A 7,500-nucleotide genomic window follows, 5' to 3' on the forward strand; every position below is an offset into this window, starting at 1 on the left:
TAAGTGTTTGAGTCTGAGGTTCCAGGGTTCTGAAGAATATGGATCCACCACTTAACTGCTATTACTCCCGTGTGTAATAGTACCTGTTATGGTCCCAGCTATGGGCTATATAGCATGAGAACCGCTAAGAGTGAAGGAATCCTAATTCTCGGCAGAACTTTTTTTCTACGAGAAGGTAATCTCTTATCTAAAATCCCAAGACCCTGAAGAACAGTTGGTTTTTGGACGTCTAATCTTCTATCATGGCTCCGGTTTTATAGCTCGTTGCGCTGTCAAGTGAGTTCGTGCTACGCAAAACTTTCCAATCAAAACAAAGTCAGACATAAGAACCGATTGGATTCTCGGATTGTTGCACAGAATTTCTCAGTTTAGGAAGTGGTCCTACTCGGTCATGAGTTTGTGTATGTGTGTGTGTGTGTGAATGTGTGTGTGTGTGCGTGTGTGTACAGACATGACATACATACACACACACACACATACACACTGACATAGACACACACACACACAGATATACACACACACATAAACTTATATGAACGCAACAATACAGTAAAGAGAGAACACCTCAACAAAGCGTTCTGTTGGATAAGCACATGTCCATGTCAGAATCTCACATTTGCATTGCAATAACCTTGCAATCAGAAGACAAATCTCCTCTAGCGGGCTTACAATCTAAAACCAAAAAACAAATATAATTTCAATCGCAACACCTAATGGAGATTTGTGGACAACAAGTGCATTAATTTTAGAAGATTATTGTGCTTTTAACGCCAACGTAGCTTTCTATAGTTGAATTTAAAAATATGATATATGCTTTGGGTTCTCTCCCTTGGTTTCTGTGATGAAAATTGTCACTACTGCTTATGCTTTTCTTTCTCATTAAATGTACAATGCTAATTGATTAAAAATTATTTCTGGCATGCGTCCACTATGAATGTCAACACATAATTTTACACACACAGACACACACACACACACACACACAAACACGTTCGCGCGCACACAGACACACACATACATACACACGCATGCACACACGCTCACACAGACACACATGTGTTTGTGCATGTTTGTACGTACACACATGGCTGCAATCTAATGACTGAAACAAATAAAAGAAAACAGAAACGTACATGTATGTTTGTACGTATGTATGTATGTATGTATATATATATATATATATATATATATATATATATATATATATATATATATATATATATATATATATATACATACATACATATATATATATATATTTATTTATTTATTTATTTATTTATTTATTTATGTGTTTCAGCCAAGTGGCTGCGGTCATACTGGTGCACCACCGTGATTTTCACGTTCCTCGCATGGCTCTTCTCCCCCACCTGACATGGTCCAATCAAGAGTTTTGATGGCACATCTGGTGTATAAGAGAATTTGACACAGCTGCCCTAAACTGCGTCTCATTACGAGCCATTGGTTCGTCTGGTATCGTGGAGAGGAAAGCGTCAAGTTTTGTCTTGAAGACCTCCGCATCCATGTCTTGCATGTCTCTCAAATGTTTTGGCAGGGCATTGAAGAGCTGAGGTCCTCTGAAACCGAGGCTGCTGCAGTATCTCGTTCTTATGTGAGATGCAGTGGACGGTACCTTTGGCACCATGCAGTGGCGACCCGTGCGGGCATTCCTGTAGTACTTGATACCAAAGTTTGGCACCAGTCCTTCCAGTATTTTCCATATGTATATTATTACATATATGTATATATATATATGTATATATATATGTATATATATATATATATATATATATATATATATATATATATATATATATATATATATATATATATATATATATATATATATATATATATATATATATATGTATGTATGTATATATATATGTGTATATATGTATATATATATATATGTGTGTGTGTGTGTATATATGTTATATGTATATATATATATATATATATATATATATATATATATATATATATATATATATATATATATATATATATTTATATATTAGGTTGTTTAACATGAAATGTCGTATTGTAAATTACTTCTTATTTCAGTCATTTAAAAGCACAATTATGTATACCTTGCATTTAATCTTGACATTTTTTCTTTCCCAACAATATTGGTATACAAAATTCGTACCAACACACCTTATGAAAATGATAATAACCAAACTATTTCGAGTGATTTTCTCGTATGAGTACAAACTGGTTCACTCTACCGCAGAAGCTGTACAGAATATCGAGCAGGCTTTGGTAATGGGTTTTTTGACATCAGAACTGTTCAGAGATGGTTCCAAAGCTCTCGTTCAGGAGATGATAACCTTGAAAATAAGCCAAGAGGTAGGCCAAAATCAGTTATTCGGCATGATGGATTAAATGCTTTGGTTGAACAAAATCCTAGAACAAAGGTTGAAAAACTCTCATCAGAACTCCAACCATCTCGCACAACTGTGTTGGATACCTGTGAAAAATTGGAAAAGTCAAGAAAACGGATACGGTTTTTCAACATCGACTGAACGAGATTCTAAAAAACAGACGCCTCAAAGTGTGCTCCTGATTGCTTTCTCGACTGGACAAAGACCATTTTTGCATTAAATCATTACTTGTGATGAGAAATGGATACTCTTTGGCAACAGCATGAGAACAAGACAGTGATTAGCTGCAGGAGAATCACTTAAACGCTATTCAAACTCACCATTGCACCCTAAGATGTTAGAGGTCAATTTATGGTGGTCTGCGAAGGGAGTTATTCTTTATTCATTTTTGCAACAAGGTACAACAGTAACAGCAACATCGTATTGTCAAGAAATTGATTGTATGTGTGAGAATTTGAAAAGGGAGCAGCCCAGACTAGTATATAAAGGTGGCCCAATTTTGCTCCACGACAATGCACTTCCTCACACTCAAGCTACGGTCCAAAAGTTGCAAAGCCTGAATTATGAGATTTTGCAACATCCTCCCTATTCCACTGATATCTCTCTTACTGATCATCACTTATTTAAGCATTTTGAGCTTTTCATAAATAATAGAACATTCTTAAATGCAGAAGAGTTAATTGAAGCATTCAGACAGTTTACTACAGCAAAATATGATTGTTTTTTTTAAGATGGAATACATGGGTAAACGCCATGAATGAACATGGATCATACTTTGATTAAATGAATCAGTTCTCTAACACTTCTGAAACATTTTATTGTTACCTTTCATATACGATATTTCATGTGAAACAACCTAATAGGAGTGGCTGTGTGGTAAGTAGCTTGCTTACCAACCACATGGTTCCGGGTTCATTCTCACTGCGTGGCATGTTGGGCAAGTGTCTTCTACTATAGCCTCGGGCCAATCAAAGCCTTGTGAGTGGATTTGGTAGACGGAAACTGAAAGAAGCCTTTCGTATATATATATATATACATATATATATATGTGTGTGTATATGTTTGTGTGTCTGTGTTTGTCCCCCCAACATCGCTTGACAACCGATGGTGGTGTGTTTACGTCCCCGTAACTTATCGGTTCGGCAAAAGAGACCGCTAGAATAAGTACTAAGCTTACAAAGAATAAGTCCTGGTGTCGATTTGCTCGACTAAATGCGGTGCTCCAGCATGGCCGCGGTGAAATGACTGAAACAAGTAAAAGAGTAAAAGAGTAAAAGAGTATATACATATATATACGCACGGAAAAAATCTCGCAATCACTAAAGAAGCCGTTGATTGGACATGCGATCACGTAGAAATAGCAGACAAACTACACATCCTACTTCTATAAAACAATGAAAATATACATTTGATTATATTGGCCTGCTAAATTATTTGTGGCGATAAGACGGAATATTCAGTGCATGGATCACTTTGACCATACACTTGGTGAATGAAAGCCGGCTTTGAAGACAACGATAACAACAACGATGACGACGACAGCGGCGGTGGCGATGCCTGCAAATGGCCCTGAAAAGAGAGACTTCTTATCGTTACTCATGCGCATTCTCCTACATACTCCTGATGATATACGAGTGCATATTAATGCACAGGCATACGCACTAAGACAAACACACGCATTCACATATACACACACACCTACAAATGCACTCCTTCTCTCTTTGTTCCTCCCCCCCCCCGACACACACAAACATTCACATAAACATTCACACAAACACTTTTACATCAACGTGTATACATACGCAATCACAGACTCGTGTTTTCAAATAACGGACACAGCATGAAGTAAAGTCTCATTACTGTAAAGCCATTCATTTTATTACTTTCCGGATGTCATGTTTTCGTATTTTTCTTCTCATCGTCAGCATCTTCATCACCAATAGCCAAACATGTAATAGGTGCCGCCATTGTTATTATTGTTATTGTTCTTATTTTTGTTATTGTTAATGATGGGTTTGCTGTTGTTGTTGTTGTTGTTATTTGTCTTGTTTTCGAACTTGATTTAGAAGTAGTTGTAGTAGTTATAGGTGCCGTACCTGTACTATTGGCAGTATTAGAAGTAAAGGTTGTTCTAGTTGCTGTTGTCGAGGGTAATGTATTGGTTGTTTGAATCAGTTTTGACGTAAAGTAGTTTAAGAGCAGCAGCAGTGGTAGTAATAGTAGTAGTAGTGGCAGCAGAGTAGTAGTAGTGGCAGCAGCAGCAGCAGCAGCAGTAGTAGTAGTAGTAGTAGCAGCAGCTGCTGAGTAGCAGTAGCAGCACTAGTAGCAGCAACATCAGCAGTAGTATTAGTAGTGGTAGTAGTAGTAGTAGTAGTAGTAGTAGTAGTAGTAGTAGTAGTAGTAGTAGTAGAGCAGCAGCAGCAGAGTAGCATCAGCAGCAGCTAGTAGTAATACAGCAGTAGTAGTAGATGTTGTAGTTTTGGCAGCAGCACTGCGGTGGTGGTAATTGACATTCCGATTGAACCATGGAATCTATATTTCCATTGGTTTTCAAATTACGGATATGATATCAGTTGCAATTTATCAAAGAAGTAACAGAGAGGAATTGAATTCGCAATTCGCAACACCAGAATCTACACCAAAAGGCCTTTAACCCAACGCTCTAGCAATTCCACCAATACAACCTCTTGAACGGGTTCATTTTATGGACAGTAAAACGTTTAAAGTCAAGGTTGACTTCTGCAGGGATTGAAACCAGTGTGCACAAGAGTGAGAACAAATAATTCCATCTAAACGCAATAGGACATGTTTGATAACAAAATATATCAGATGAAATAAACATCGCTGTTGCTTTTTCCCACTTAGAAAGTAAAGGATCTACTCAGAGTTATTGCATCCTCTCCTTCTGAACCCACCGCTATGTTGGAAACACTCACGCAAAATTAGCTTGTAGTTCAAGGTCACAAATGTTTCATCCCTTAACTTGGATGCTTAGCCTGAGTGGAACAACGAGAATTGAAAGCATTGGCTCTCATGGCTTCCGTTCTTAACTGATTGGAAGTGTTATCATGTACACTGATTTGTCTAGTTATACAAGATGGGCTACAGAAAAATATTCTGCTCAATACCACAGATTTGCTTGTCAGTTGTTTGACCGACCTTAAAGAGTTGAGCATATCCTTTGGTGGCTGATGAAATGTGCATCTCTGATCACGACCAGAAGTAATGGGTGAGCATCATAGCTATGTGTTGAGAGGAATTCCTTGGGATTTGAATAATTCACCTCTGGAAACATGGGTGTTTTGTTCATCGTCTTTAAACAAACCTTAATCAGAGACCTTTTGACCGGAGTGGGCTACTCAACCTGAAGAAAATTCTCCCTAGACTTCACCTGAAAGGTCATGCGCTGTTTATTTTGATATAAGATTACCATGTCGAGCACATGTGGGTGTGATTCATGTTTCCTGGGCTACCCTTATCAGACAAGTAGACATGATGGGTATAGTGGACTTCGTGTGACTATGATGGAATACACTGCTCTCTCACTCAATAATGATGATGATGATAATGATGATGATGATGATGATGATGATGATGATGATGATGATGATGATGATGATGATGATGATGATAATAATAATAATAATAATAATAATAATAATAATAATAATAATAATGAATTAACGCCAGCCTTGACAGCGGCTGGACGTGTTCTCCACTGCTATGACCATTCAGTAGCCGAAGACAGAGAAACACTAATTATAACCCAGCAGGAAAACGGTAAAATAACTCCCAAAGACTGGAATATCTACAGTTTCCTGTGAGTATTTTAAATCTCACTCAAAATAATTTAGGAAACTTACATATCTACAGTTTTCGAACACACAAACGATCAGCTTTCAAAAAACTTTTATATCTACAACTTCTGAAAATACCTATCCTTTCCTTTCTCCATGAATATTCGAAAATGTAAACATCCTTTTTATTCTAAGAACATTACAATTTCTCTGTGCAGACATACAAAAGATCATCTTTAGTAAATCTTAAAACTTTAATATCTATAACTTTCTGTGAAAATGTTACCCTCCTTTTCTTTTCTCTTTCCCTGAGTATTCGAAAATGTAAATATCCTTTTCATTGCAAAAACACTACTGTATTCTCCAATTGGAGAGAAAAACGAACATCTCAACTTCAACATATACAGCCTGTCGATATCCAGAAAGGACCACCACACACGGTGTAGATGTAGCAAACAAATTAATGCTGTCGTCATGGAGTGTTACTAAGTGAGCAACCCGGTAGTTGAAAATGGTGCTGAAATTAGGGGTTACCCACAACGTATGTATGATCATTGGAGAGAAAAGGGATTGTTTCAACTCACGGAACAGAGATTATGTGATGAAGCTAGAGGAAAAAAAAAATCTGGCTCATAGAAGTAGAGCTCGAGGCTATCAAAAGACGGGTATTGGAAAATAGCAGCAAAGATAACGACGAAAATACAGTTCCTACTAATAGAAGTAATCTCATAGAACAGGAAAGGGACAGTGGTAGTTTACTTGATTAGAGACGTACAGATGATCTGAAAGAAGACAATAAAACTAATGGTGACATGACAGGTGAACAAGAGGCAATCTACGACAGAATAAAGGCAGACTACAGGAGAACGATAGCGACATTATTTGCAACCTTAAAAAGGTTGATCGGTGGAAAATGAACCGGGAATCGAAAAATATCACAGAAACATCACAGAAACAAATAATTTGATCAAGGCAACAAGTATTGTTGTAGCAGAAAACGAGGGTGTTGATATCGAGAAAAACAAATATAATGGGAGTGACAAAAGAAAAGAACCATGGGAGAAAAGAAGAATACAGGCAGGGTTAGATATGCTCCCGAAGTCAATTAACAATAATAATAAGGACTACAACAGTGAAACTTGTCTGTTAATAGAGATGTTTTTCCCACAAGATCAAAATGACTCAAGAATCGAATACGAAAAACTTTCTCACTATAAAGATCTGCAAACTGAAATCACAAAAAATGTGGAAGCTTAGTATTAGGATAATGCCAGTAGTAAATGTTGCGTTGGGAATGATAAAGAAGGGAGCTGGAA

Source organism: Octopus bimaculoides, chromosome 2 (assembly GCF_046866305.1).
Source record: "Octopus bimaculoides isolate indiv1 chromosome 2, ASM4686630v1, whole genome shotgun sequence".
NCBI lineage: Eukaryota > Metazoa > Mollusca > Cephalopoda > Octopoda > Octopodidae > Octopus > Octopus bimaculoides.